The following is a 12,474-nucleotide window of genomic DNA, read 5'->3' as shown; positions in this document are numbered from 1 at the left end:
GGAAAATGAACAGTGAGGACAGTACACCTTGCTGCAGAGGTGTGGGCACACCCAAACCCACCCCAAATCCTTTAGTCAGCAGATTGTAGGTGACAGAGATTCATGATGCTGGAAGGCCTGGTCTGCATTAAATAGCCCTTCTGTGGCAGGCCTGGTCTCACTAATGCAGGCCTCCGTAACAACTGTTTCAGCACTGACTGAGTGCTTAAGTTAAATACTAAAAGCTGAGAGAGTCGGTGCCCTTATACAAAGGCTGGAATGTAACAAAAGCCCACCAAGAGTCTTGCCTAGGCCTTTCCTGGGTCTTGAAGCATGACAAAATAATGAAGGAATTCTTAACAGGACCCGTTTAGGATTAAACAAGTTTTACTGGGGGTCTGAAGAAACTCCCCAGGCCTCCACAGACAAGTATATCGGGGGTTCAAAGGAACTCCCCACACCTCTGTGATTTAGCAGGAGCCAAGGTAAGGGTAATTACCCCAGCCCACCGAACTTAATTCACTGAGGCTCCAGAGGAAGGTGTTCAGATCTCAGACCTTAGTTATAGATTAAAAGAAGTTAATCACTTACATCTTCAGATGAATGCACACTTACACATAGACATGTAGCTTAGAATCTGAAAAACTTTGTAATTTTGAGTTGGTCTGGCGATAGTTTCCAGAGCTTCTCCCTGTAACTGGTGGCAGAAATAAAAACTCTCTTCCTCCCCAGTTCATCTGCATCTTGTTATTCGGTCATGAGAAATAGCAGCCCGACCCTCACTGTGGTCCAGGAACACTTCTATGCCCGAGTCGAAGTACAGAAGTGTTTCTCTTAGCTGATAAAGAGCGGGTAATTAGAAGAAAGGTACAATCCTACAAGAATTTACTTTTCTAAACCTTTATTTTCTTTTTGGGATTATTGAGGACTGGGTAGAATTATGAGACAGTCAGAAAGACAAAGTGTGAAAGCACACATCTGTTTCCCACCCCAGCTTCTTATAGTCTGTTCACTGTGGAATCTGGGCATGATCAGATGGCATGATTTGGAGGACTCATTTTTTAATGAGACCAAATATTCTAACACAAATTCCCTTTTTTCTGCTCAGACCTTTTGAATTTATGGTGATGTGGGGTCAGACAAGGTCATCTAATGTCTGTAGCAATGTGTGAAATATTAGAGAAAACATGAGCTCCAGCACAGTGCAAAAGAAACATGCCAATTCATTTATTCATTTGTCAGGTAGAAGTCATAAATTGGAAGTGGTGGTAAAATTTTAGAAGAAAATAAAAGATACTTTGATAGGGACAAAGTATATACATGAACTACTTAGAAAATTACAATTTAATCGTATTTGATCTTAAAAGCATGATCTTTAATGGTGATGCATGTTAGTAGAGTCTCATGTCATTATAAATTACATTTTATCAGTAATTTTGAGCTTTCAGATAATTAAGATTACAGCAGATCTGCTTACATATTTAGCCTTATATGGTTGAGCATTTTGTTACCCAGAACAAATTGATATGACCTGTGATGAAGTCTCTCAATTTTTCTTGGCAAAGTAAGAGCAATGATATTTCTTTTCTGAAAAATCTTTGCAACTGTCTGAAAGCACTTTTCCTCTATAAAGATTAAAACCTTTTTTAAAAACGAACTGGCATTTTCCCTGGATAGACTTTGTATTTTTTCCCTGCCTCAGCAGAAAATTAAAAACTACCAAAGCATTTGTAACTCTTGTGCTTAGCCAGGGGAGAGTTCTCTGTCTAAACGTCTGTTTACAACCATCTCCCCTTCTCCACTGGGGGTACATGCGAGGCCCTCAGTGGATGCCTGAAACCGCGGATAGTGCTGAACCCGCGGATGTGTACTGTTTTTTCCGATAGTACCTATCTATGATAACGTTTAATTTATAAATTAGGCACAGTAGATATTAACAATAACTAATAATAAAACAGAACAATAATAACGATATAGTGTAATAGAAATTACGTAAATGTGATCTGCCTGTCTGTTTTTTATATTTGGGTGAGTTATATCACATTTCTTCGAACACCTTAGGACATTGGGGACTGGCTTGAAGGAAATGACTTTCAGGCAGGTTTGATAACTGGCAGGGTAGTAAATAAGATAACATCATCTCCTGCCCTTTGGAACTGAAGGCAGATTTACAAAGAGCCCTTGTTTAAATGTTATCTGGGTTTAAAGTGATTGTCAGGTAATACAGTCATACACCACATAACGATGTTTTGGTGAACGATGGACGGTGTATATGACAGTGGTCCCATACGATTATAATACAGCTGAAAAATTCCTGTCACCGTCATAGCTGTCTTACTGTCATAGAGCAGTGCATTGCTCAGGTGTTTGTGGTGATGTTGGTATCAATGAACCTACTCAAGAACTTCAGGGAGGTCCTCCAGGAGGTATCCAGAAGGAGGCGTTGTTACCGCGATGACAGCTCCGTGCGTGGTTTTGCCCCTGAGGGTCTTCCAGTGGGAAATATTGTGGAGGTGGAAAACGGTGATATTGATGATCCTGACCCTGCGCAGACCTGGGTTAATGCGTGAGTCTGTGGCTTAGTTTTTAACAAAAAAATTCAAAAAGGAAAAAAAAAATTAAAAAGTTTGTAAATAAGGATATAAAAAATTTTGTACAGCTGTACACTGTGTTTGTGTTTTAAGCTAAGCATTGCCAACGAGTAAAAATGTTAAAAAAAAATAAACACTTTTTAAAGTAAAAATGTTGCATAAGCTAAGGTTAATTTTGATTGAAAAAAATGAAAAAAAATAAGTTTAGTGGACAGAGTGCAGTGGCTCATCCCTGTAATCCCAGCACTTTAGGAGGCCAACGCTGACGGATCACAAGGTCAGGAGACTGAGACCATCCTGGCCAATATGATGAAACCCTGTCTCTACTAAAAATACAAAAATTAGCTGGGCGTGGTGGCTCACACCTGTAATCCCAGCTACTCGAGAGGCAGGATAATTGCTTGAACCCGGGCAGAGGTTGCAGTGAGCCAAGATGGTGCCACTGCACTCCAGCTTGGCGACAGAGCGAGACTCCGTTTCAAAAAAAAAAAAAGTTTAGTGTAGCTAAAGTGTTCAGCGTTTTTAAAGCCTACAGTGGTGCACAGTAATGCCCTGGGCCTGCACATTCACTCACCACTCACTCAACTGACTCACCCTGAGCGACGTCCATCCTGCAAGCTCCATTCACAGTGAGAGCCCACACAGGTGGACCATTTTGATCTTTTATGCTGTATTTTCACTGTACCTTTTCTATGTTTAGATACGTTTAGATACAGTATACTTGCCATTGTGTTTCAGTTGCCTACAGCATTCAGCATGGTGACACGCTGCACAGGTGTGTACGGCCGTACCATATAGCCTAGGAGCATGGCAGACTTTACCATCTAGGTTCATGTGAGGACACTCTATGATGTCTGCACAACATTGAAATTTTCTAAGGACATATTTGTCAGAACATATCCTCATCATTAAGTGACCCATGACTGTAGATTACTATCTATTTAAATCTTAAACCTTCCAAGAATGTCATAGGATGCAGCTTAGAAGATTATTTTTATACGGCCATTGGCAGACATTCCTTGAAGTAATTGTACCTCCTTGTATCACGTAATTAGTATCAATGAGTAATTTAAGCGTGTAATTAATACTGCTACCAAAATGTTTAAAATCATTTTTAAAAAATTCATAATTATTCCTTTTAAATTGATTTTTTTCAGGTTTTGGCTAAATTTATCCTATTATACTTAAACTAGTATGTCTTCAAATTCATAATGAAATCTAATGAACTTGAAGGAGACGGTAGGTTTTAGATAAACTGAGTTTCTTCTGTGGAATGCATCTGCTTATTTTTAGTGCCCTAATGTTGAGAGCAAACACTGCAGTCTCCCAGGTAGTTTTGGCAGGTTGTTTTGGACTGACGAGTGTTTTAAGGCCAAGCTGTTTATTCCATGAACCAGGGGGAAGGACCCATGGCAGGAGGCCACTGAGGAAGGTAGGGGCTTCTGGACACTTGGGTGGGCCCAGGGGCTCGTATCCTTGTGTCACTCTTTGTCCAGATCCTCAATTCCTTTTTTGTTTGTTTGCTTTTTTTTGAGATGGAGTTTCGCTCTTGTTACCCAGGCTAACCGCGCGATCTTGGCTCACTGCAACCTCCGCCTCCTGGGTTCAAGCAATTCTCCTGCCTCAGCCTCCCGAGTAGCTGGGACTACAGGTGTGCACCACCATGCCCAGCTAATTTTTTATATTTTTTTTAGTAGAGAGGGGGGTTTCACCACGTTGACCAGGATGGTCTTGATCTCTTGACCTCGTGATCCACCCGCCTCGGCCTCCCAAAGTGCTGGGATTATAGGCGTGAGCTACCACACCTGGCCCCCTCAATTCCTTTTTAATTCTATGGTTCCTTGTTCACAGTTTTTAAATAAACCCTCCACCTCCATCCTCAAACAAACTTTCCAGCTGTTCTTGCTAATCCAGGACAGTGTACCTTGGCCCAGGCAGTGATGCTGTGCTCCAGCTGGGACCACGTGGCCTGCAGGAAGGCAGTGGCATTCTGGAGTGTGCCACCCCACTTGCCCTCCTACCACCCACAATACAGGGCTTGAGCCTCTCGCTGTCTGGGGCAATCCCAGCTCTCACCCCCAGGGCGCATGTCCGTGAGCAGAAAGACGATCTACATTGATGACAAAACCCTTTCCATCCCCACTTCGGAAAAATGCACTAGAAGAAAGAAATCTAACTTACTCATTCAGTCTGCCTTATTAATTAGGAAGCAATCTCCAAAGAGTAGACAAACGTTAATTTGATATTTAGAGAATCAATTACTGATGCAAACTGACAACATGTATGTGTAAGTGCCCGACGTGTCTTATGGCTCGTCACTTAGTAGCTTAGCGGCCACTGTCATGGGACTAGGAGGCCCTGAGTTAGAAGCCCTCTGACTGTGTCCCACACTAACAAACGACTCAAATGAGCTTGAGTAAATCGCCTTGCTAATCATTCTCAATACATTAACTCATGTACCACTCACACTCAGATACTTATGGAGGCACCGGCATTGCTGCTATGTCTACCAGAGGAAGCTGCCACCTAGGGAGGATAAACGACTCCCTTCCATCCTGCCAGCTTGTGTGTGGAGGCTGAGACCACACCCCCAGCCAGGCTGTCCTCAGAACGAGCTCTTTCCCTACTCCTGCTATTTTGGAATAAGGTGACTTTTAAACACAAATGAATCTTTTATTGCTTCAATGACCAGGTTGAATTCATTAAAACTGTGGCCTGGGAATTGACCCAAGTTTGATCCAATTTAGCTAAAATGCTAGTGTGACACCAGCTAATTGTACTTGAACTCGTTTAAGATGTAGCCTGGAAGTGTTTCTGGATGACTGGAGCACTGCCCTAGCTCTGCCACTCCCCTTATTTCCTGGTTCAATTGCTCTCCAAAACCCAGCTCAAATAAAGGGGATCAACTTGGGCCTCTCCTTGGCATTCCCTGGGAAAACGAGTTTCTTCTTACTCCTTGCCTGCATGCCACATTAAACATGCCACATGTAGTTTCTGTCTACATTGTGTTGAGGTTAGTTTGTAATTCTCCACTGTGAGTGAATTGACTCATACTTCCCCCACCCTTCTACATTTTGAGTTCACTTAGAAATACAGGAGAGCAGCTGAGATCACCTGACGGTGGGGGCAAAAGTGACAAAGGGCAACGTAGAAGAATGAAATAACATTGGCAATTAAACAGAAAAGCGAAGGATCACAGCATTTGCCTTTCGCCTACACAGCGCATGGGATGTGTGTCTGGGGCACTCACGTCCGGTGCAGAGGGTGGGTACGAGGAAGGAAGGTTGAATCAGGTCTTTGAGTCTCACAGGGAGAGCCTGAATTTCATGCTATAGACAAACAAAACTCCATCTTGAGTTTTTTTGTTTACAACAAAATATTTTCCATTTTAGTCTACAACTTTTTGTTTTTCTTAAACATTTTTGATGCTTTTATTAACTGTAAAAACACATTTGGCTTGGTACAGTGGCTCATACTTTAATCCCAGCACTTTGGGAGGCCGAGGTAGGAGAGTCCCTTGAGCCCAGGAGTTCAAGACCAGCCTGGCCCACATGGTGAAACCCTGTCTCTAAAAAAAAATACAAAAATTAGCCGGGCATGGTGGTGTGCACTTGTAGTCCCAGCTACTTGGGAGGCTGAGGTGGGAGAATCACCTGAGCCGATGGTCTAGGCTGCAGTGAGCCGTGATCATACCACTGCACTCCTGCCTGGGCCACAGAGTGAGACCTTGCCTCAAACAAACAAACAAACAACAGAAACATTTTCTTCAACCACAAGAAGCGACAGATAGACATTACTGGAGCTTATAAAGTAGATAATAAAGGTTTACCTCTGCACCTCCCTAATACCGCAGCCCTGAGGTAAACACTGCATGTGTAACAAGCTTTTGAGGGGGACTTGTCTGTTGCCCCAGAAATGGTAACCAAGACTCACCAGTGCCAAAACACAGACAAGACCGTCCTATAATTATCCATCACCTGACATCTGCCTGTCCTCGATGAAGAGTGGGGCGGGGGGTGGAAATCAACTATTATCAGTGTCCTTGGGCTTTCAGGAAGTTCCATGGTTGGCGGCCACTCCCCCTTCTACTAGGGGTGGGGCTGCCCTAGGGCAATGTCTTGGAGAGATTGAGAAGTTCTGCAAGAAGAGAAGACTGACACCTGATTCCTCCAGTGGAGGCTTCCTTAATAACAGGTACATTTTAATACTGTCCCTTGAGAAAGAATTCTTGAACATGAGGGATTTAACTGAATCTAGAGATGATGACTTCATCTCTGGAGCTTTCAGATGGAAGTCTTGCTAATAGAAAGTCTTGCTGAAGAACTGGGGAATTGTGTGTCTTAAAAAATAATGGTAGGGCTGGACAAGGTGGCTCACGTCTGTAATCACAGCACTTTAGGAGGCCAAGGTGGGAGGATCACCTGAGGTCGGGAGTTCAAGATCTGCCTGGTCAACATGGTGAAACCCTGTCTTTACTAAATATACAAAAATTAGCCGAGCATGGTGGCACAAGCCTGTGATCCCAGGTACTCGGGAAGCTGAGGCAGGAGCATCGCCTGAACCTGGATGACAGAGGTTGCAGTGAGCTGAGATTGCACCATTGCACTCCAGCTTGGGTGACAGAGTGAGATTCTGCCTTCGAAAAAAAAAAAAAAGGTAGTGATGGAGAATTTCCCTCACATTTCCGTGACTCTTGGGAGAGTGTGGAGGTTGACCTCAGAGTGCCTGCACTTCTGCACCTGAAAAAGTAGGAAGGGGGGAGGACAGGACGGAGGCAAGACTGGTGATGTTCCCCCGCTGGGGCCTGAAAGGAGAGTGATGTGACTCTGGGAACAGGGTGGCCATTTGCCTTCTGGTTTAGATCAAGTAGCCTGAAAATGAAGAAATCTGCTGCTTTAGTTCATACTTTCTTTTGATTATCTAGCTTTTTATGAGAATATAAATTTGAAGATCATTTTGTATTGTAAAGACTTGCTAGAGAGATGGATAAGATTTTTAAATGGAAGCAAGCTGGAGAGGCTGGACCAACAGAATCAGGGTTGTTTTTGTTAGTATTTGTTTGTTGGATTGCTTTTCTTCTGTTTTGTATTATTTTTCCTTTGAGTAGCGTTTGAGGTTTTTGAAGCTGGAATCTTAATCTTGACATACCATTGAATTACTGATGAAAAGTCCTTTAAGATTACATTCTATTGGATAGCAATTGTCCAGAGCCAGTTTCACATTTAAGTTATCTTATAGGCATTGAGTGTTTTCTCAAAGTAAGCAATAGAAGACAAAATAACAAATAAGTGAGTTTATTTATTTATTTACTTAAAAAATTTTTTTTAAAGCCTACAGCACCCAGTATTCCCAGGTGGTCTCCCATCCAACTACTAACCAGACCTGGCCCTGCTTAGCTTCCAAGATCAGATGAGATCAGTTGTGTTCAGGGTGATATGGCTGTAGACATAAGTGGGTTTCTCAACAATTTTATTGTACGATAAACATCCATTTTACTATTAATAGTATCATATCAGTAAATGTCATTTCCATCCTGAGTTTAAAATTCTTCCCTCCCTTCCTCCCTCCCTCCCTCCTTTCCTTCCTTCCTTCCTATTTTGTCCCCACTTTTGTCTAAATTGTAAAAACTGCTTAACTGTGGACGCACACGAAGTTGTAAGCAGTAATACAGAGATCTTGTATACTGGTCACTTGGTACCCTTTAATGGTAACTAACATCCTACAAAACTATAGTACAATATTACAATGAGGAAATCGACACTAATATAATCCAGGGGTATTATTCAGATTTTACTGTTTTTGTGTGTACACAGTTTTCTCGCAACCATGGGAGTTTAGTTCTACTAAGCTTTATCATCTGAGTAGACGCGTGTGATCACTGCAACAGTCAAATTAACAGTTTCGTCACAAGGATTGACTCTGCTCCCCTTTTATAGTCACTGTCATCCCTCTTCATCCTCCCCAGCTCCTGGCAACCACTGATCTCTTCTTGTCTCTTTAATAATGTCATTTTGACAGTGCTGCATAGGTGGACTCACGCAGTCTGAACATTTTAGGTGGGCTTTTCACTCAGCGTTATTCCCTTGAGATCCAGCCAAGTTGTGGCATGCATCAGGAGATCATTTCTTTCACTGTTGCTGAGTAGTATTCCACAGCATGGATGTAGCACAGGTTGTTTAACCCCTTGGTTAAACACTGAAGTATATTTGGTTGTTTCCATGTTTTACGAATAAAACAGCTGTGATCTTTTATGTACAGGTATTTTTGTGTACATTTGTTTTCATTTACCTAATACAAATCCTAATAGAGCAAATGCTGGGTCAATGTAAGTTCACATTTAGTTTTATGAGAAACTGCCATACTCTTTTCGGGCATTGTGATATTTTACGTTCCCACCAGTAATGTGTGAGTGATCAGTTCACCCACATTCTCACTGACATGTGACCTTACCACAATATTTTATCTTAATTATTCTGATGACAAAAATTATGTGGATATATTTGTATAGGTCTATTTTGGGGTTCTCTGTTTTGTTTCATTGACTTACACGTCTGCTTCTCCTCTAATACCACACTGTCCTGAAACTGTAGCTATGTAGTAATCCTTAACATTTCTTAGATTGATTATTCTCAGTCACTTCTTCTTTTTCAAATTTTGCGAACTGTCTTTTTTAGCTATTTAGATCCTGTGTCTTTCCTTGTAAAACTTAGAATAAACTTGTCTGTCTTTTAAACCAACAAAGACCAAAAAAGACAAAGGAGGGCATTTATAATGGTAAAGGGATCAATTCAACAAGAAGAATGAATAATCCTAATATATATGCACCCAATACAGGAGCACCTAAAATCATTAAACACGTTCTTAGAGACCTACAAAGAGATTTAGACTCCCACACAATAATAGTGGGAGACTTTAACATCCTACTGTCAACATTAGACAGATCATTGAGACAGAAAATTAACAAGGATATTCAGGACTTGACGTCAACTCTGGATCAAGTGGACCTCACAGATATTTACGAAACTCTCCACCCATAAAACAGTAGAATATACATTATTCTTCGGGCCACACAGCATTTACTCTGAAATCGATCACATAATTGGAAGTAAAACGTTCCTGAGGAAATGCAAAAGAACCGAAATCATAGTAAACAGTCTCAGACCACAGTGCAATCAAATTAGAACTCAGGATTAAGAAACTCACTTAAACCCACACAACTACATGGAAATTGAATACCTGCTCCTGAATGGCTCCTGGGTAAATAATGAAATTAAGGCAGAAATCAAGAAGTTCCTTGAAACCAATGATAACAAAGAGACAATGTAAGAGACTCTCTGGGATGCAGCTAACGCAGTGTTAAGGGGGAAATTTTTTAGCAGTAAATGCCCACAGCAGAAAGCTAGACAAATCTCAAATCGATACATCACAAATAAAAGAACCAGAAAAGCAAAAGCAAACAAATCCAAAAGCTAACAGAAGACAAGAAATAACTAAGATCAGAGCGGAACTGAAGGAGATAGAGACACAAAAAACGTTTCAAAAAATAAATGAATCCAGGAGCTGGTTTTTTGAAAAGAATTAATAAAACAGACTGCTTGCTAGGATAATGAAGAAGAAAAGAAAGAAGAATCAAATAGACACAATAAAAAATGATAAAGCGTATATCATCACTAACCCCACAGAAAAACAAACTACCATCAGAGAACACTATAAACACCTCTATGCAAACAAACTAGAAAATCTAGAAGAAACTGATAAATTCCTGGACACATACACTATCCCAAGACTAAAGAAAGAAGTCAAATTCCTGAATAGATCAATAACAGGTTCTGAAATTGAGGTAGTAATAAATAGCCTACCAACAACAACAACAAAATAAAAAACCCGGGACCAGAGTCACAGTTAAATTCTACCAGAGGTACAAAGAGGAGCTGGTACCGTTCCTTCTGAAACTATTCCAAACAACTGAGAAGGAGGAACTCCTCCCTAACTCACTTTATGAGGCCAGCATCATCCTGATACCAAAACCTGGCAGAGATACAACAAAAAAAGAAAACTTCAGACCAATATCTCTGATGAACATTGATGTAAAAATCCTCAATAAAATACTGGCAAACTGAATCCAGCAGCACATCAAAAAGCTTACTCACTATCAGCCTCTTACCAGGGATGCAAGGTTGGTTCAACATATGCAAATCAATAAGCATAACTCATCACATAAACAGAACTAAAGACAAAAAAACCACATGATTATCTCAATAGACACGGAAAAGGCCTTCGATAAAATTCAGCACTTCTTCATGTTAAAAAACTCTCAATAGACTAGGTCTTGATAGAACATACCTCAAAATCATAAAAGCCATTTATGACAAACCCGCAGCCAATATCAAACTGAATGGACAAAAGCTGGACGCATTCCCCTTGAAAACTGGCATGAGACAAGCACATCTTCCTTTACCACTCCTATTCAACATAGTATTGGACGTTCTAGCCAGAGCAATCAGGCAAGAGAAAGAAATAAAGAATATTCAGATAGAAAGAGAAGAAGTCAAACTGTCTCTGTTTGCAGATGACATAATCCTGCATCTAGAAAACCCCATTGTTTAAGCCCCAAAGCTTTTTAAGCTGATAAGCAACTTCAGCAAAGTCTCAGAATAAAATACTGACAGATTTTAGGAAGAAGGTCAATAAGCCATACTTTTAAAAGCTCACATATTTGTAGTGTACGTGGAATAAAAGGATACAGAAAAGCCTGTTAGAAGGCCCTGTGGGGTCCAGTTGGTGGGCGTTACTGACTTTGGTGTGTCCGCTAAATACTCAATGTGAACTCCACGGCCAGCATCGTGATCCTTTATTTGTGGTCCCAGTCATCTGTATGACTAGAGGACAGAGCACACGAGAGATTGGGGAAGAGCGAGACTGAGAGATGGGCCCCCGGGGCAGGCAGGTGGCCAGGACTGTACATACCATGTCAATCATTGGGAGTTTCACAAACTGACAGGGACAGGTATTCAGTCACAGTGAATCTTAATCTCATCTAATATAGAAAGCATGCTAGCAGGAGCGATGAGGATTAATGGGGGCTGGTGAGAAGAGACGGGAAGAAAGGAGTGGTGGGGGGTCTGACAGTGAGCTTTGCAGAAAGATAACCTGTGCTGAATGTGAACATCTTTCAGACACCAGCAGGGTGAACTGGAGGAGCAGGAAGGATGGAATAATGTCTCCAAGGCAGAATGAATAAGTCTTGGCCATGAGTTGGTTACGTAGGTGAGAGGAGCAAAGACCACGAGGTCTTCCTGCCTTCTTGGGAGAGATGCTTTTCATCAGGGTAGGAAGAGGAGAAAGAAGAGTGCTTGGCTCTGGCTGAGCCTTGAGCAGGGTGCTCATTCCTTCATTCATTGAAGAAACGCTCATTCATGCCTGCTGGATACCAGGCTGCGCCTGACTGATAGGCCTATGGGATTGAACTCAGCTGCCTTGGTCACTGCTCACATGAAAGTTAAAGTCTTATGTAGTGCTTCTTTTCGGGCACACACGTCTGTCACGTATGAAGTCCCAGAAGAACAAAACAAAATGCAATGAAATCAGATGTCACTGTTACAGCTGAAACTGCTGTAAGGGATCAGAGTGGGGGAGGACGCATGACGTTTCCATTTGTAGAAAAATAATTTTATCTTTCATTTGCAATTTTATTTTTTTAATTGAGAGAAGTGTGGTAAGGAGATGGTCATTTTGGTGGCAGAAAAAAGATGTCTTTGGGATGTTGGAAATTCAAATAGGAATCTTGGTGAGAGGTAAGGACTAGGGACACCGATGGATGCAGAGGCGCCGAGTTTGTGGGAGTGAGAAAACAATCCGGGAAGTACGTTTTGAAAATTAGTTTGAAATTCTATGTATTTTGTGC

The 12,474-nt window shown here is 41.5% G+C and overlaps 1 protein-coding gene and 1 pseudogene across 1 annotated transcript in view; one reads left to right on the top strand and one right to left on the bottom strand.

The window, feature by feature from the left end:
* PXDNL (peroxidasin like) overlaps positions 1-12,474 on the top strand; it is a 420,144-nt gene that overhangs the window by 48,756 nt on the left and 358,914 nt on the right. The window lies entirely within an intron of this gene.
* On the bottom strand, positions 7,899-8,017 carry LOC135278202 (5S ribosomal RNA; annotated as a pseudogene).

The sequence above is a fragment of the Aotus nancymaae genome, unplaced genomic scaffold (assembly GCF_030222135.1).
Source record: "Aotus nancymaae isolate 86718 unplaced genomic scaffold, 86718_ANA_hifiasm-v0.15.2.pri h1tg000036l, whole genome shotgun sequence".
NCBI lineage: Eukaryota > Metazoa > Chordata > Mammalia > Primates > Aotidae > Aotus > Aotus nancymaae.
The sequence above is the reverse complement of the archived record's forward strand: the minus strand, read 5'-3'. Positions and strand labels throughout refer to the sequence as shown.